The following is an 18,664-nucleotide window of genomic DNA, read 5'->3' as shown; positions in this document are numbered from 1 at the left end:
CTTTTTCTCTTCTTCTTCTGGAACCCCTATAATTCGAATGTTGGTGCGTTTAATGTTGTCCCGGAGGTCTCTGAGACTGTCCTCAGTTCTTTTCATTCTTTTTGCTTTATTCTGCTCTGCAGTAGTTATTTCCACTATTTTATCTTCCAGGTCACTTATCCATTCTTCTGTCTCAGTTATTCTGCTATTGATCCCATCTAGAGTATTTTTCATTTCATTTATTGTGTTGTTCATCGTTGTTTGTTTCACCTTTAGTTCTTCTAGGTCCTTGTTAAATGTTTCTTGCATTTTGTCTATTCTATTTCCAAGATTTTGGATCATCTTTACTATCATTATTCTGAGTTCTTTTTCATGTAGACTGCGTATTTCCTCTTCATTTGTTAGGTCTGGTGTGTTTTTATCTTGCTCCTTCATCTGCTGTGTGTTTTTCTGTCTTCTCATTTTGCTTATCTTACTGTGTTTGGGGTCTCCTTTTTGCAGGCTGCAGGTTCGTAGTTCCCGTTGTTTTTGGTGTCTGTCCCCAGTGGCTAAGGTTGGTTTAGTGGGTTGTGTAGGCTTCCTGGTGCAGGGGACTAGTGCTGTGTTCTGGTGGATGAGGCTGGATCTTGTCTCTCTGGTGGGCAGGTCCACGTCTGGTGGTGTGTTTTGAGGTGTCTGTGGACTTACTATGGTTTTAGACAGCCTCTCTGATAATGGGTGGTGTTTTGTTCTTGTTTTGCTAGTTGTTTGGCATAGGGTGTCCAGCACTGTAGCTTGCTGGTTGTTGAGTGAAGTTGGGTGCTGGCGTTGAGATGGAAATCTCTGGGAGATTTTCCTCGTTTGATATTATGTGGAGCTGGGAGGTCTCTTGTGGACCAGTGTCCTGAAGTTGGCTCTCCCACCTCAGAGGCACAGCACTGACTCCTGGCTGCAGCACTAGGAGCCTTTCATCCACAGGGCTTAGAATAAAAGGGAGAAAAAGTAGAGAGAAAAAATTAGTAGAAGTAGGAAGAGAGAAAGGAAGGAAGGAAGAAAGAGAGAAAGAAGAAAGAAGGAAAGAAAGGAAAGAGGGAGGGAGGGAGGGACGGTGGGAGGAAGGAGAAAAGATAAAATAAAATAGAGTAAAATATAATAAAGTTATTAAATTAAAAAATAATTATTAAGATAAAAAAATGGACGGATAGAACCTTAGGACAAATGGTGGAAGCAAAGCTATACAGACAAAATCTCATACAGAAGCATACACATACACACTCACAAAAAGAGGAAAAGGGGAAAAAAATCATAAATCTTCCTCTCAAAGTCCACCTCCTCAATTTGGGATGATTCGTTGTCTAAAGGAGGGAAGGAAGGAAAGAAAGAAAGAAAGAAAAGATAAAGTAAAATAGAATAGATTATTAAAATTAATTATTACGAAAGAAAAAAAATTTAAAATAAAAAAACGGACAAATAGTACCCTAGTACAAATGGTGGAAGCAAAGCTATACAGACAAAATCTCACATAGAAGCATACACATAAACATTCACAAAAAGAGGAAAAGGGGAAAAAATCATAAATGTTGCTCTCAAAGTCCACCTCCTCAGTTTGGGATGATTCGTTGTCTATTCATGTATTCCACAGACATGAAGTTGATTGTGGAGCTTTAATCCACTGCTCCTGAGGCTGCTGGGAGAGATTTCCCTTTCTCTTCTTTGTTCTCACAGCTCCCAGGGGCTCAGTTTTGGATTTGCCCCCGCCTCTGCGTGTAGGTTGTCGGAGGGCGTCTGTTTTTTGCTCCGACAGGACGGGGTTAAAGGAGCCGCTGATCCGGGGGCTCTGGCTCACTCAGGCCGGGGGGAGGGAGGGGCACGGAGTGCGGGGCAGGCCTGCGGTGGCAGATGCCGGCAGGACGTTGCACCAGCCTGAGGCGCGCCGTGCGCTCTCCCGGGGAAGTTGTCCCTGGATCCCGGGAACCCGGCAGTGCCGGGCTGCACAGGCTCCCGGGAGGGGCGGTGGGGATAGTGACCTGTGCTGGCACAGAGGCTTCTTGGTGGCGGCAGCAGCAGCCTTAGCGCCTCATGCCGGTCTCTGGGGGGTGTGCGCTTTTAGCCGCGGCTCGCGCCCGTCTCTGGAGCTCCTTTAAGCAGCGCTCTTAATCCCCTTTCCTCGCGCACCAGGAAACAAAGAGGGAAGAAAAAGTTTCTTGCCTCTTCGGCAGCTCCAGACCTTTTCCTGGACTCCCTCCCGGCTAGGCTATCCGTGGTGCACTAACCCCTTCAGGCTGTGTTCATGCCGCCAACCCCAGTCCTCTCCCTGCGCTCCAACCGAAGCCCGAGCCTCAGCTCGCAGCCCCGCCCGCCCCGGTGGGTGAGCAGACAAGCCTCTCGGGCTGGTGAGTGCCAGTCGGCACCGATCCTCTGTGCGGGAATCTCCCCGCTTTGCCCTCTGCACCCCTGTTGCTGTGCTCTCCTCCGAGGCTCCGAAGCTTACCCCCTCCGCCACCCGCAGTCTCCCCCCCACGAAGGGGCTTCCTAGTGTGTGGAAACCTTTCCTCCTTCACAGCTCCCTCCCACTGGTGCAGGTCCCATCCCTATTCTTTTGTCTCTGTTTATTCTTTTTTCTTTTGCTCTACCCAGGTACGTGGGGGAGTTTCTTGTCTTCTGGGAGGTCTGAGGTCTTCTGCCAGCGTTCAGAAGGTGTTCTGAACGAGTTGTTGTGTAGGAGGTGTTCTGTAGGAGGTGTTCCACGTGTAGATGTATTTCTGGTGTATCTGTGGGGAGGAAGATGATCTCTGCGTCTTACTCTTCCGCCATCTTCCCCTCTTACCTCTGCTGGTATTTTATTGAGAATTTTTGCATCCGTATTCATCAGGGATATTGGTTTGTAGTTTCCTTCTCTGATAGTGTCCTTTTCTGGTTTTGGCCAAGGTGATGCTGGCTAAAGTTTGGGAGTGTTCCCTCTTTTTTGATTTTTTGTAGGAGTTTGAGAAGGATTGGCATTAATTCTTTGAATGTTTGGTAGAACTCAAGTGAAGTTATCTGGTTGTGGACTTGGTTCTTGGGAGGTTTTTAATTAGTGATTCCGTGTCTGTTGAGATTTTGTGTTTCTTCATGATTCATTCTTGTTAGGTTGCATGTTTCTAGGAATTTATCCATTTCTTCTAGGTTGTACAATTTTTTGCTGTATAATTGTTCATAGTAGTCTCTAATGATCCTTTGTATTTCTGTGGTGTCAGTTGTAATGTCTCCTCTTTTATTTCTGATTTTATTGATTTGAGTTCTCTCTTCTTGGTGAGTCTAACTAAAGGTTTGTCAATTTTGTTGATGTTTTCTAAAAAAAACAGCTCTTAGTTTCATTAACCTTTTCTATTGTCTTTTTAGTCTATTTCATTTATTTCTGCTCTAGTCTTTATTTCCTTTCTTCTGCTAAATTTGGGCTCAGTTTGTTCTTTTTCTAGTTCCTTAAGGCATAGAGTTAGGTTGTTTATTTGGGATCTTTCTAGCTTCTTAATGTAGGCATTTATTGCTTCTAAGAACTTCCCTCTTAGAACTGCTTCTGCTGCATCCCATAAGGTTTGGTATGTTGTGTTTCCATTTTTGTTTGTCTCAAGATACTTTTTAGTTTCCTCTTTAATTTCTTCTTTGATCCATTGCTTGTTCAGGAAAGTGTTAATTTCCATGTATTCATGAATTTTCCAGTTTTTCACTTGTTATTGTTTTCTACTTTCATGCCATTGTGGTCAGAGAAGATACTTGGTATGATTTCAGTCTTCTTGAATATGATAAGACTTGTTTTTTGGCCTAACATGTGGTCTATCCTAGAAAATGTTCTGTGTATTCTGCTGTTGTATTTGTATTTGTATTCTACTGTTGTCAGAATGTTCTATGTATATCTGTCAGGTCCATTTGATAGTGTTCAAATCTACTGTTTCCGTATTGATTTTCCATTTTTGTTTGTCTCAAGATACTTTTTAGTTTCCTCTTTAATTTTTTCTTTGATCCATTGCTTGTTCAGGAAAGTGTTAATTTCCATGTATTCATGAATTTTCCCGTTTTTCACTTGTTATTGTTTTCTACTTTCATGCCATTGTGGTCAGAGAAGATACTTGGTATGATTTCAGTCTTCTTGAATATGATAAGACTTGTTTTTTGGCCTAACATATGGTCTATCCTAGAAAATGTTCTGTGTATTCTGCTGTTGTATTTGTATTTGTATTCTACTGTTGTCAGAACGTTCTATGTATATCTGTCAGGTCCATTTGATAGTGTTCAAATCTACTGTTTCCGTATTGATTTTCTGTCTGGATGATCTATCCAGTGATGGAAGTAGAGTTTGTTTTATTATTAATTTTTATTGCAGTATAGTTGCTTTATAATACTGTGTTAGTTTCTGCTGTACAGCATAGTGAATCAGCTATATGTATACCTATATCCCCTCTTTTTTGGATTTCCTTCCCATTTAGGTCTCCACAGAGCACTGAGTAGAGTTCCCTGAGCTATACAGTAGGTTCTCATTAGTTATCTATTTTATACATAGTATCAATAGTGTATATATGTCAATCCCAATCTTGCAATTCATCCCACCCCCTGCTTGGTATTCATACATTTGTTTTCTATATCTGTGTCTCTATTTCTGCTTTGTAAATAAGATTGTCTATACCAGTTTTTTCAGATTCCACATATATGCGTTAATATACGATATTTGTCTTTCTTTTTCTGACCTACTTCACTGTGTATGACAGTCTCTAGGTCCATCCACGTCTCTACAAGTTATGCAATTTTGTTCCATTTTATGGCTGAGTAATACTCCATTGGATATATGTACTACATCTTCTTTATCCATTTCTCTGTTGATGGACATTTAGGTTGCTTCCATGACCTGGCTATTGTAAATAGTGCTGCAATGAACATTGGGGTACAAGTGTCTTTTTGAGTTATGGTTTTCTCTGGGTATATGCCCAGTAATGGGATTGCTGGGTCATATGGTAGTTATATTTTTAGTTTTTTAAGGAGCCTCCATACTGTTCTCCATAGTGGCTGTATCAATTCACATTCCCACCAACAGTGTATGAGGGTTCCCTTTTCTCCACACCATCTCCAGCATCTGTTGTTTGTAGATTTTTTGATGATGGCCATTCTGACCAGTGTGACGTGATACTTCATTGTAGTTTTGATTTACATTTCTCTAATAATTAGTGATGTTGAGCATCTTTTCATGTGTTTGTTGGCCATCTGTATGTCTTCTTTGGAGAAATGTCTATGTAGGTCTTCCATCCATTTGTTGATTGGGTTGTTTGTTTCTTTGATATTGAGCTGCATAAGCTGCTTGTATATTTTGGAGATTAATCCTTTGTCAGTTGCTTCATTTGCAGATATTTTCTTCCATTCTGAGGGTTGTCTTTTTGTCTTGTTTATGGTTTCCTTTGCTGTGCAAAAGCTTTGAAGTTTAATTAGGTCCCATTTGTTTATTTTTGTTTTTATTCTCATTACTCTAGGAGGTGGGTCAAAAAAGTTCTTGCTGTGATTTATGTCAAAGAGTGTTCTGCCTATGTTTTCCTCTAAGAGTTTGATAGTGTCTGGCCTTACATTTACGTCTTTAATCCATTTTGAGCTTATTTTTTGTGTATGGTGTTAGGGAGTGTTCTAATTTCATTCTTTTACATGTAGCTGTCCAGTTTTCCAGTACCACTTATTGGAAAGGCTGTTTTTGCTCCATTGTATACTCTGGCCTCCTCTGTCATAGATTAGGTGACCATAGATGTGTGAGTTTATCTCTGGCTTTCTATTCTGTTCCATTGATCTATATTTCTGTTTTTGTGCCAGTACCATACTGTCTTGATTACTGTAGCTTTGTAGTGTAGTCTGAAGTCGGGGAGCCTGATTCCTCCAGATCCTTTTTTTTTTTTTTCTCAAGATTGCTTTTGCTATTCGAGGTCTTTTGTGTTTCCATACACAAAATTGTAAAAAAAATTTTTTAGTTCTGTGGAAAATGCCATTGGTAATTTGATAGGGATTGCATTGAATCTGTAGATTGCTTTGGGTAGTACAGTCATTTTCACAATATTGATTCTTCCAATCCAGGAACATGGTATATCTCTCCATCTGTTTGTGTCATCTTTGATTTCTTTCATCAGTATCTTATAGTTTTCTGCATACAGGTCTTTTGCCTCCTTAAGTAGGTTTATTCCTAGGTATTTTATTCTTTTTGTTGCAATGGTAAATGGGATTGTTTGCTTAATTTCTCTTTCTGATCTTTCGTTGTTAGTGTATAAGAATGCAAGAAATTTCTGTGTATTAATTTTTGCATCCTGTGACTTTACTAAATTCATTGATTAGCTCTAGTAGTTTTCTGGTGGCATCTTTAGGATTTTCTGTGTATAGTATCATGTCATCTGCAGTGACAGTTTTACTTCTTCTTTGCCAATTTGGATTCCTTTTATTTCTTTTTCTTCTCTGATTGCCATGGCTAGGACCCCCAAAACTGTGTTGAATAATAGTGGTGAAGGTGGGCGCCCTTGTCTTGTTTCTGATTTTATTTTTTTTTTAAGATTTATTTTCTATTTATTTTATTTTTACTTTTGGCTGTGTCAGGTCTCAGTTGCAGCACGCGGAATTTTCATTGAGGCACGCGGGCTTCTCTCTAGTTGTGGCACGCAGGTTTTCTCTTCTCTAGTGTGGTGTGTGGGCTCCAGTGCACATGGGCTCTGTAGTTGTGGCATGCGGGCTCCAGACGCATGGGTTCTGTTGTTTGTGGCACACAGGCTCTCTAGTTGAGGTGAGCGAGCTCAGTAGTTGTGACACGCAGGCTTATTTGCCCCATGACATGTGGGATCTTAGTTCGCTGACTAGGGATTGAACCCGTGTCCCCTACATCATGAGGTGGATTCTTTACCACTGGACCACCAGGGAAGTCCCTTGTTCCTGGTTTTAGAGGAAATACTTTTAGTTTTTCACCATTGAGGATAATGTTTGTTGTGGGTTTGTCATATATGGCCTTTATTATGTTGAGGTAGTTTCCCTCTATGCCTACCTTCTGGAGAGTTTTTATCATAAATGGGTGTTGAATTTTGTCAAAAGCTTTTTCTGCATCTATTGAGATGATCGTATGGTTTTTATTATTCAGTTTGTTAATATGGTGTATGATATTGATGATCTATCCAGTGATGCAAGTGGAGTATTAAAGTCCCTTACTCTTATTGTATTGCTTTCCATTTCTCCTTTTAGGTCTGTTAATATTTGCTTTATATTTTTAGGTACTCCAGTGTTGGGTGCATAAATATTTACAAATGTTATATCCTCTTTTTGGATTGACCCCTTTATCCTTCTTTGTCTTTTAATCTTTGTCTTAAAAGTCTATCTTGTCAGATATATAAGTATAGCTACCCTCTGCTTTCTTTTGGTTTCCATTTACATGGAATATCTTTTTCCATCCCTTCACTTTCAGTTTGTGTGTGTCCTTACATCTGAAGTGAGTCTTTTGTAGGCTGCATATAGATGGGCCTTGCTTTTTTATCCATCCAGCCATTCTGTGACTTTTAGTTGGAAAATTTTGTCCCTTTCCATTTAAACTAATTTTTGACAGATATGTACTTATTGCCATTTTGTTCATTGCTTTCTGTCTTTTTTGTAATTCTTCTGTTTTTTTCTTCTTCTCTTGCTCTCTTCTTTTGTGATTTGATAGTTTTCTGTAGTGGTATGCTTAAATTCCTTTATCTTTTGTGGATCTACTTTAGGTTTTTGCTTTCTGGTTATCACGAATCTTACACAAAATAACTAACTATATTTACGACAGTCTGTTTCAAGTTGATAGCAACTTAAGTTTGAATGCATTCTAAAGCTCTGCAGTTTTACCCTCCCCCACCACTTTTCATGCTTTTGATGTCACAATTTACACCTTTTTATCTTGTGTATCCCTTAACAAATTATCGTAGTTATAGTTATTTTTACTACTTTTGTCTTTTAACCTTTATACTAGCTTTATAAGTGATTAACCCACCACCTTCACAAGATTAGATTATTCTGAATTTTACTCTATATTTACCTTTGCCAGTGAGTTTTATACTTTTGTATATTTTCTTGTTACTAATTACACCCTTTCATTTCAACTTAAAGAAGTCCCTTTAATATTTCTTGTAAGGCCAGTTTAGTGGTGATGAACTCCTTTAGCTTTTGCATATTTGGAAAACTCTTTATCTCTTCTTCAATTCTAAATGAAATCTTTGCCAAGTACAGTATTCTTGGTTGGCTTTATTTTTCTTTTGGCCCTTTGAATATACCATGCCACTTCCTTCAGGCCTACAAGGTTTCTGCTGAAAAATCTACTCATAGGGTTATGGGGGTTCTCTTGTATGTAACAAGTTGTTTTTCTCTTACTTTTAAGATTCTTTCCTTGTCTTTAACTTTTGACACTAATTATGTGTCTTGGTGTGGGTCTCTTTGGGTTTGTCTTCTTAGGAACTTTCTGGTCTTCCTGGAACTGGATGTCTGTTTCCTTCCCCAGGTTAGAAAAGTTCTTGGCCATTATTTCTTCAAATAAGTTTTCTACTCCTTTCTCTCTCTCTTCTCCTTCTGACATCCTCATAATGCAAATGCTAGTCTGCTTAATGTTGTCCCTTAAGCAGTTCCCCATGCTATACAGTAGGTCCTTGTTGGTTATCCTTTTTTTTTTTCCATTTTGCCTCTTTCATTTTTAAAAGTGCAAAGGGGATGCAAAATAGAGTATGGCTTCATTTACTTTTATTTCTTTAACATCTTTATTGGAGTATAATTGCTTTACAATGATGTGTTAGTTTCTGCTTTATAACAAAGTGAATCAGTTATACATATACATATATTCCCATATCTCTTCCCTCTTCCGTCTCCCTCCCTCTCACCCCTCCAGGTGGTCACAAAGCACCGAGCTGATCTCCCTGTGCTATGGGGCTGCTTCCCACTAGCTATCTATTTTATGTTTGGTAGTGTATATGTGTCCATAATTCTCTCTTGCTTTGTCACAGCTTACCCTTCACCCTCCCCATATCCTCAAGTCCATTCTCTAGTAGGTCTGTGTCTTTATTCCTGTCTTACCCTTTGGTTCTTCATGACATTTTTTTTTCTTAAATTCCATATATATGTGTTAGCATACGGTATTTTTCTTTCTCTTTCTGACTTCACTCTGTATGACAGACTCTAGGTCTATCCACCTCATTACAAATAGCTGAATTTCATTTCTTTTTATGGCTGAATAATATTCCATTGTATATATGGGCCACATCTTCTTTATCCATTCATCCGATGATGGACACTTAGGTTGTTTCCATCTCAGGGCTATTGTAAATAGAGCTGCAATGAACATTTTCATACATGACTCTTTTTGAATTATGGTTTTCTCAGGGTATATGCCCAGTAGTGGGATTGCTGGGTCATATGGTAGTTCTATTTGTAGTTTTTTAAGGAACCTCCATACTGTTCTCCATAGTGGCTGAACCAATTCACATTCCCACCAGCAGTGCAAGAGTGTTCACTTTTCTCCACACTCCCTCCAGCGTTTATTGTTTCTGGATTTTTTGGTGATGGCCATTCTGACCGGTGTGAGATGATTTCTCATTGTAGTTTTGATTTGCATTTCTCTAATGATTAATGATGTTGAGCATTCTTTCATGTGTTTGCTGGCAGTCTGTATATCTTCTTTGGAGAAATGTCTATTTAGGTCTTCTCCTCATTTTTGGTTTGGGTTGTTTTTTTTTTTGTTATTGAGCTGCATGAGCTGCTTGTAAATTCTGGAGATTAATCATTTGTCAGTTGCTTCATTTGCAAATATTTTCTCCCATTCTGAGGGTTGTCTGTTGGTCTTGTTTATGGTTTCCTTTGCTGTGCAAAAGCTTTGAAGTTTCCTTAGGTCCCATTTGTTTATTTTTGTTTTTATTTCCATTTCTCTAGGAGGTAGGTCAAGAAGGATCTTGCTGTGATTTATGTCATAGAGTGTTCTGCCTGTGTTTTCCTCTAAGAGTTTGATAGTTTCTGGCCTTACATTTAGGTCTTTAATCCATTTTGAGCTTATTTTTGTGTATGGTGTTAGGGAGTGATCTACTCTCATACTTTTACATGTACCTGTCCAGTTTTCCCAGCACCACTTATTGAAGAGACTGTCCTTTCTCCACTGTACATTCCTGCCACCTTTATACAAGATAAGGTGTCCATATGTGCTTGGGTTTATCTCTGGGCTTTCTATCCTGTTCCATTGATCTGTCTTTCTGTTTTTGTGCCAGTATCATACTGTCTTGATTACTGTAGCTTTGTAGTATAGTCTGAAGTCAGGGAGCCTGATTCCTCCAGCTCCGTGTTTCGTTCTCAACATTGCTTTGGCTATTCGGGGTCTTTTGTGTTTCCATACAAATTGTGAAATGTTTTGTTCTAGTTCTGTGAAAAATGCCAGTGGTAGTTTCATAGGGATTGCATTGAATCTGTAGATTGCTTTGGGTAGTAGAGTCATTTTCACAATGTTGATTCTTCCAATCTAAGAACATGGTATGTCTCTCCATCTATTTGTATCATCTTTAATTTCTTTCATCAGTGTCTTATAATTTTCTGCATACAGGTCTTTTGTCTCCTTAGGTAGGTTTATTCCTAGATATTTTATTCTTTTTGTTGCAGTGGTAAATGGGAGTGTTTTCTTGATTTCACTTTCAGATTTTTCATCATTAGTGTATAGGAATGCCAGAGCTTTCTGTGCATTAATTTTGTATCCTGCAACTTTACCAAAATCATTGATTAGCTCTAGTAGTTTTCTGGTAGCATCTTTGGGATTCTCTATGTGTAGTATCATGTCATCTGCAAACAGTGACAGCTTCACTTCTTCTTTTCCGATTTGGATTCCTTTTATTTCCTTCTCTTCTCTGATTGCTGTGGCTAAAACTTCCAAAACTATGTTGAATAAGAGTGGTGAGAGTGGGCAACCTTGTCTTGTTCCTGATCTTAGTGGAAATGCCTTCAGTTTTTCACCATTGAGGAGGATGTGGGCTGTGGGTTTGTCATATATGGCCTTTATTATGTTGAGGAAAGTTTCCTCTATGCCTACTCTCTGCAGGGTTTTTATCATAAATGGGTGTTGAATTTTGTCGAAAGCTTTCTCTGCATCTACTGAGATGATCATATGGTTTTTCTCCTTCAATTTGTTAATATGGTGTATCACGTTGATTGATTTGCGTATATTGAAGAATTCTTGCCTTCCTGGAATAAACCCCACTTGATCATGGTGTATGATCCTTTTAATGTGCCGTTGGATTCTGTTTGCTAGTATTTTGTTGAGGATTTTTGCATCTATGTTCATCAGTGATATTGGCCTGTAGTTTTCTTTCTTTGTGACATCCTTGTCTGGTTTTGGTATCAGGGTGATGGTGGCCTCGTAGAATGAGTTTGGGAGTGTTCCTCCCTCTGCTATATTTTGGAAGAGTTTGAGAAGGATAGGTGTTAGCTCTTCTCTAAATGTTTGATAGAATTCGCCTGTGAAGCCATCTGGTCCTGGGCTTTTGTTTGTTGGAAGATTTTTAATCACAGTTTCAATTTCAGTGATTATGATTGATCTGTTCATAGTTTCTGTTTCTTCCTGTTTCAGTCTTGGCAGGTTGTGCATTTCTAAGAATTTGTCCATTTCTTCCAGGTTGTCCATTTTTTTGTCATATAGAGTTGCTTGTAGTAATCTCTCATGATCTTTTGTATTTCTGTAATGTCAGTTGTTACTTCTCCTTTTTCATTTCTAATTCTGTTGATTTGAGTCTTCTCCCTTTTTTACTTGATTAGTCTGGCTAATGGTTTATCTATTTTCTTTATCTTCTCAAAGAACTAGCTTTTAGTTTTATTGATGTTTGCTATTGTTTCCTTCATTTCTTTTTATTTATTTCTGATCTGATTTTTATGATTTCTTTTCTTTTGCTAGCTTTGGGGTTTTTTTGGTTCTTCTTTCTCTAATTGCTTTAGGTGCAAGGTTAGGTTGTTTTTTCGAGATGTTTCCTGCTTTTTAAGGTGGGCTTGTATTGCTATAAACTTCCCCCTTAGAACTGCTTTTGCTGCATTCTATAGGTTTTGGGTCATCGTGTCTCCATTGTCATTTGTTTCTAGGTATTTTTTAATTTCCTCTTTGATGTCTTCAGTGATCAGTTCGTTATTAAGTAGTGTATTGTTTAGCCTCCATGTGTTTGTATTTTTTACAGTTCTTTTCCTGTAAGTGATATCTAGTCTCATGGCGTTGTGGTCAGAAAAGATACTTGATACAATTTCCATTTTCTTAAATTTACCAAGACTTGATTTGTGACCCAAGGTATGGTCTATCCTGGAGAGTGTTCCATGAGCACTTGAGAAAAATGTGTATTCTGTTGTTTTTGATTGGAGTGTCCTGTAAATATCAATTAAGTCCATCTTGTTTAATGTATCATTTAAAGCTGGTGTTTCCTTATTTATTTTCCTTTTGGATGATCTGTCCATTGGTGAAAGTGGGGTGTTAAATTCCCCTACTATGAATGTGTTACTGTCGATTTCCCCTTTTATGGCTGTTAGTATTTGCCTTATGTATTGAGGTGCTCCTTTGTTGGGTGCATAAATATTTACAATTGTCATATCTTCTTCTTGGATCGATCCGTTGATCATTATGTAGTGTCCCTCTTCGTCTCTTGTAACAGTCTTTATTTTAAAGTTTATTTTGTCTGATGAGAATTGCTACTCCAGCTTTCTCTTGGTTTCCATTTGCATGGAATATCTTTTTCCATCCCCTTACTTTCAGTCTGTATGTGTCTCTAGGTCTGAAGTGCGTCTCTTGTAGATAGCAAATATATGGGTCTTGTTTTTGTATCCATTTAGCCAATCTGTGTCTTTTGGTGGAAGCATTTAGTCCATTTACATTTAAGGTAATTATCGATATGTATGTTGCTATTCCCATTTTCTTAATTGTTTTGGGTTTGTTATTGTAGGTCTTTTCCTTCTCTTGTGTTTCTTGCCTAGAGAAGTTCCTTTAGCATTTGTTGTAAAGCTGGTTTGGTGGTGCTGAACTCTCTCAGCTTTTGCTTGTCTGTAAAGGTTTTAATTTCTCCATCAAATCTGAATGAGATCCTTGCTGGGTAGAGTAATCTTGGTTGCTGTTTTTCTCCTTCATCACTTTCAATATGTCCTGCCACTCCCTTGTGGCTTGCAGAGTTTCTGATGAACGATCAGCTGTTCACCTTATGGGGGAATCCCTTGTGTGTTTTTTGTTGTTTTTCCCTTACTGCTTTTCATATGGTTTCTTTGTATTTAATTTTTGACAGTTTGATTAACATGTGTCTTGGCGTATTTCTCCTTGGATTTATCCTGTATGGGACTCTCTGTGCTTCCTGGACTAGATTAACTATTTCCTTCCCCATATTAGGGAATTTTTCAACTATAATCTCTTCAAATATTTTCTCAGTCCCTTTCTTTTTCTCTTCTTCTTCTGGAACCCCTATAATTCGAATGTTGGTGCGTTTAATGTTGTCCCGGAGGTCTCTGAGACTGTCCTCAGTTCTTTTCATTCTTTTTGCTTTATTCTGCTCTGCAGTAGTTATTTCCACTATTTTATCTTCCAGGTCACTTATCCATTCTTCTGTCTCAGTTATTCTGCTATTGATCCCATCTAGAGTATTTTTCATTTCATTTATTGTGTTGTTCATCGTTGTTTGTTTCACCTTTAGTTCTTCTAGGTCCTTGTTAAATGTTTCTTGCATTTTGTCTATTCTATTTCCAAGATTTTGGATCATCTTTACTATCATTATTCTGAGTTCTTTTTCATGTAGACTGCGTATTTCCTCTTCATTTGTTAGGTCTGGTGTGTTTTTATCTTGCTCCTTCATCTGCTGTGTGTTTTTCTGTCTTCTCATTTTGCTTATCTTACTGTGTTTGGGGTCTCCTTTTTGCAGGCTGCAGGTTCGTAGTTCCCGTTGTTTTTGGTGTCTGTCCCCAGTGGCTAAGGTTGGTTTAGTGGGTTGTGTAGGCTTCCTGGTGCAGGGGACTAGTGCTGTGTTCTGGTGGATGAGGCAGGATCTTGTCTCTCTGGTGGGCAGGTCCACGTCTGGTGGTGTGTTTTGAGGTGTCTGTGGACTTACTATGGTTTTAGACAGCCTCTCTGATAATGGGTGGTGTTTTGTTCTTGTTTTGCTAGTTGTTTGGCATAGGGTGTCCAGCACTGTAGCTTGCTGGTTGTTGAGTGAAGTTGGGTGCTGGCGTTGAGATGGAAATCTCTGGGAGATTTTCCTCGTTTGATATTATGTGGAGCTGGGAGGTCTCTTGTGGACCAGTGTCCTGAAGTTGGCTCTCCCACCTCAGAGGCACAGCACTGACTCCTGGCTGCAGCACTAGGAGCCTTTCATCCACAGGGCTTAGAATAAAAGGGAGAAAAAGTAGAGAGAAAAAATTAGTAGAAGTAGGAAGAGAGAAAGGAAGGAAGGAAGAAAGAGAGAAAGAAGAAAGAAGGAAAGAAAGGAAAGAGGGAGGGAGGGAGGGACGGTGGGAGGAAGGAGAAAAGATAAAATAAAATAGAGTAAAATATAATAAAGTTATTAAATTAAAAAATAATTATTAAGATAAAAAAATGGACGGATAGAACCTTAGGACAAATGGTGGAAGCAAAGCTATACAGACAAAATCTCATACAGAAGCATACACATACACACTCACAAAAAGAGGAAAGGGGAAAAAAATCATAAATCTTCCTCTCAAAGTCCACCTCCTCAATTTGGGATGATTCGTTGTCTAAAGGAGGGAAGGAAGGAAAGAAAGAAAGAAAGAAAAGATAAAGTAAAATAGAATAGATTATTAAAATTAATTATTACGAAAGAAAAAAAATTTAAAATAAAAAAACGGACAAATAGTACCCTAGTACAAATGGTGGAAGCAAAGCTATACAGACAAAATCTCACATAGAAGCATACACATAAACATTCACAAAAAGAGGAAAAGGGGAAAAAATCATAAATGTTGCTCTCAAAGTCCACCTCCTCAGTTTGGGATGATTCGTTGTCTATTCATGTATTCCACAGACATGAAGTTGATTGTGGAGCTTTAATCCACTGCTCCTGAGGCTGCTGGGAGAGATTTCCCTTTCTCTTCTTTGTTCTCACAGCTCCCAGGGGCTCAGTTTTGGATTTGCCCCCGCCTCTGCGTGTAGGTTGTCGGAGGGCGTCTGTTTTTTGCTCCGACAGGACGGGGTTAAAGGAGCCGCTGATCCGGGGGCTCTGGCTCACTCAGGCCGGGGGGAGGGAGGGGCACGGAGTGCGGGGCAGGCCTGCGGTGGCAGATGCCGGCAGGACGTTGCACCAGCCTGAGGCGCGCCGTGCGCTCTCCCGGGGAAGTTGTCCCTGGATCCCGGGAACCCGGCAGTGCCGGGCTGCACAGGCTCCCGGGAGGGGCGGTGGGGATAGTGACCTGTGCTGGCACAGAGGCTTCTTGGTGGCGGCAGCAGCAGCCTTAGCGCCTCATGCCGGTCTCTGGGGGGTGTGCGCTTTTAGCCGCGGCTCGCGCCCGTCTCTGGAGCTCCTTTAAGCAGCGCTCTTAATCCCCTTTCCTCGCGCACCAGGAAACAAAGAGGGAAGAAAAAGTTTCTTGCCTCTTCGGCAGCTCCAGACCTTTTCCTGGACTCCCTCCCGGCTAGGCTATCCGTGGTGCACTAACCCCTTCAGGCTGTGTTCATGCCGCCAACCCCAGTCCTCTCCCTGCGCTCCAACCGAAGCCCGAGCCTCAGCTCGCAGCCCCGCCCGCCCCGGTGGGTGAGCAGACAAGCCTCTCGGGCTGGTGAGTGCCAGTCGGCACCGATCCTCTGTGCGGGAATCTCCCCGCTTTGCCCTCTGCACCCCTGTTGCTGTGCTCTCCTCCGAGGCTCCGAAGCTTACCCCCTCCGCCACCCGCAGTCTCCCCCCCACGAAGGGGCTTCCTAGTGTGTGGAAACCTTTCCTCCTTCACAGCTCCCTCCCACTGGTGCAGGTCCCATCCCTATTCTTTTGTCTCTGTTTATTCTTTTTTCTTTTGCTCTACCCAGGTACGTGGGGGAGTTTCTTGTCTTCTGGGAGGTCTGAGGTCTTCTGCCAGCGTTCAGAAGGTGTTCTGAACGAGTTGTTGTGTAGGAGGTGTTCTGTAGGAGGTGTTCCACGTGTAGATGTATTTCTGGTGTATCTGTGGGGAGGAAGATGATCTCTGCGTCTTACTCTTCCGCCATCTTCCCCTCTTACCTCTGCTGGTATTTTATTGAGAATTTTTGCATCCGTATTCATCAGGGATATTGGTTTGTAGTTTCCTTCTCTGATAGTGTCCTTTTCTGGTTTTGGCCAAGGTGATGCTGGCTAAAGTTTGGGAGTGTTCCCTCTTTTTTGATTTTTTGTAGGAGTTTGAGAAGGATTGGCATTAATTCTTTGAATGTTTGGTAGAACTCAAGTGAAGTTATCTGGTTGTGGACTTGGTTCTTGGGAGGTTTTTAATTAGTGATTCCGTGTCTGTTGAGATTTTGTGTTTCTTCATGATTCATTCTTGTTAGGTTGCATGTTTCTAGGAATTTATCCATTTCTTCTAGGTTGTACAATTTTTTGCTGTATAATTGTTCATAGTAGTCTCTAATGATCCTTTGTATTTCTGTGGTGTCAGTTGTAATGTCTCCTCTTTTATTTCTGATTTTATTGATTTGAGTTCTCTCTTCTTGGTGAGTCTAACTAAAGGTTTGTCAATTTTGTTGATGTTTTCTAAAAAAACAGCTCTTAGTTTCATTAACCTTTTCTATTGTCTTTTTAGTCTATTTCATTTATTTCTGCTCTAGTCTTTATTTCCTTTCTTCTGCTAAATTTGGGCTCAGTTTGTTCTTTTTCTAGTTCCTTAAGGCATAGAGTTAGGTTGTTTATTTGGGATCTTTCTAGCTTCTTAATGTAGGCATTTATTGCTTCTAAGAACTTCCCTCTTAGAACTGCTTCTGCTGCATCCCATAAGGTTTGGTATGTTGTGTTTCCATTTTTGTTTGTCTCAAGATACTTTTTAGTTTCCTCTTTAATTTCTTCTTTGATCCATTGCTTGTTCAGGAAAGTGTTAATTTCCATGTATTCATGAATTTTCCAGTTTTTCACTTGTTATTGTTTTCTACTTTCATGCCATTGTGGTCAGAGAAGATACTTGGTATGATTTCAGTCTTCTTGAATATGATAAGACTTGTTTTTTGGCCTAACATGTGGTCTATCCTAGAAAATGTTCTGTGTATTCTGCTGTTGTATTTGTATTTGTATTCTACTGTTGTCAGAATGTTCTATGTATATCTGTCAGGTCCATTTGATAGTGTTCAAATCTACTGTTTCCGTATTGATTTTCCATTTTTGTTTGTCTCAAGATACTTTTTAGTTTCCTCTTTAATTTTTTCTTTGATCCATTGCTTGTTCAGGAAAGTGTTAATTTCCATGTATTCATGAATTTTCCAGTTTTTCACTTGTTATTGTTTTCTACTTTCATGCCATTGTGGTCAGAGAAGATACTTGGTATGATTTCAGTCTTCTTGAATATGATAAGACTTGTTTTTTGGCCTAACATATGGTCTATCCTAGAAAATGTTCTGTGTATTCTGCTGTTGTATTTGTATTTGTATTCTACTGTTGTCAGAACGTTCTATGTATATCTGTCAGGTCCATTTGATAGTGTTCAAATCTACTGTTTCCGTATTGATTTTCTGTCTGGATGATCTATCCAGTGATGGAAGTAGAGTTTGTTTTATTATTAATTTTTATTGCAGTATAGTTGCTTTATAATACTGTGTTAGTTTCTGCTGTACAGCATAGTGAATCAGCTATATGTATACCTATATCCCCTCTTTTTTGGATTTCCTTCCCATTTAGGTCTCCACAGAGCACTGAGTAGAGTTCCCTGAGCTATACAGTAGGTTCTCATTAGTTATCTATTTTATACATAGTATCAATAGTGTATATATGTCAATCCCAATCTTGCAATTCATCCCACCCCCTGCTTGGTATTCATACATTTGTTTTCTATATCTGTGTCTCTATTTCTGCTTTGTAAATAAGATTGTCTATACCAGTTTTTTCAGATTCCACATATATGCGTTAATATACGATATTTGTCTTTCTTTTTCTGACCTACTTCACTGTGTATGACAGTCTCTAGGTCCATCCACGTCTCTACAAGTTATGCAATTTTGTTCCATTTTATGGCTGAGTAATACTCCATTGGATATATGTACTACATCTTCTTTATCCATTTCTCTGTTGATGGACATTTAGGTTGCTTCCATGACCTGGCTATTGTAAATAGTGCTGCAATGAACATTGGGGTACAAGTGTCTTTTTGAGTTATGGTTTTCTCTGGGTATATGCCCAGTAATGGGATTGCTGGGTCATATGGTAGTTATATTTTTAGTTTTTTAAGGAGCCTCCATACTGTTCTCCATAGTGGCTGTATCAATTCACATTCCCACCAACAGTGTATGAGGGTTCCCTTTTCTCCACACCATCTCCAGCATCTGTTGTTTGTAGATTTTTTGATGATGGCCATTCTGACCAGTGTGACGTGATACTTCATTGTAGTTTTGATTTACATTTCTCTAATAATTAGTGATGTTGAGCATCTTTTCATGTGTTTGTTGGCCATCTGTATGTCTTCTTTGGAGAAATGTCTATGTAGGTCTTCCATCCATTTGTTGATTGGGTTGTTTGTTTCTTTGATATTGAGCTGCATAAGCTGCTTG

General features: G+C 39.5%; 1 long non-coding RNA gene across 5 annotated transcripts in view; it reads left to right on the top strand.

Annotated features, from left to right (window-relative positions):
* The window catches only part of LOC132423065 (uncharacterized), an 88,527-nt gene that overhangs the window by 19,904 nt on the left and 49,959 nt on the right, over positions 1–18,664 (top strand). Inside the window, exon 2 of one of the 5 annotated variants that reach the window (XR_009518916.1) lies at positions 8,413–8,458. The exons of the other annotated variants lie outside the window; for them this stretch is intronic. This is a non-coding gene — a long non-coding RNA (uncharacterized lncRNA). The remainder of the gene's footprint in view (positions 1–8,412; positions 8,459–18,664) is intronic. 5 annotated transcript variants of the gene reach the window in all.

Source organism: Delphinus delphis, chromosome 3, assembly GCF_949987515.2.
Source record: "Delphinus delphis chromosome 3, mDelDel1.2, whole genome shotgun sequence".
In the NCBI taxonomy this organism is placed as follows: Eukaryota; Metazoa; Chordata; class Mammalia; order Artiodactyla; family Delphinidae; genus Delphinus; species Delphinus delphis.
The sequence above is the reverse complement of the archived record's forward strand: the minus strand, read 5'-3'. Positions and strand labels throughout refer to the sequence as shown.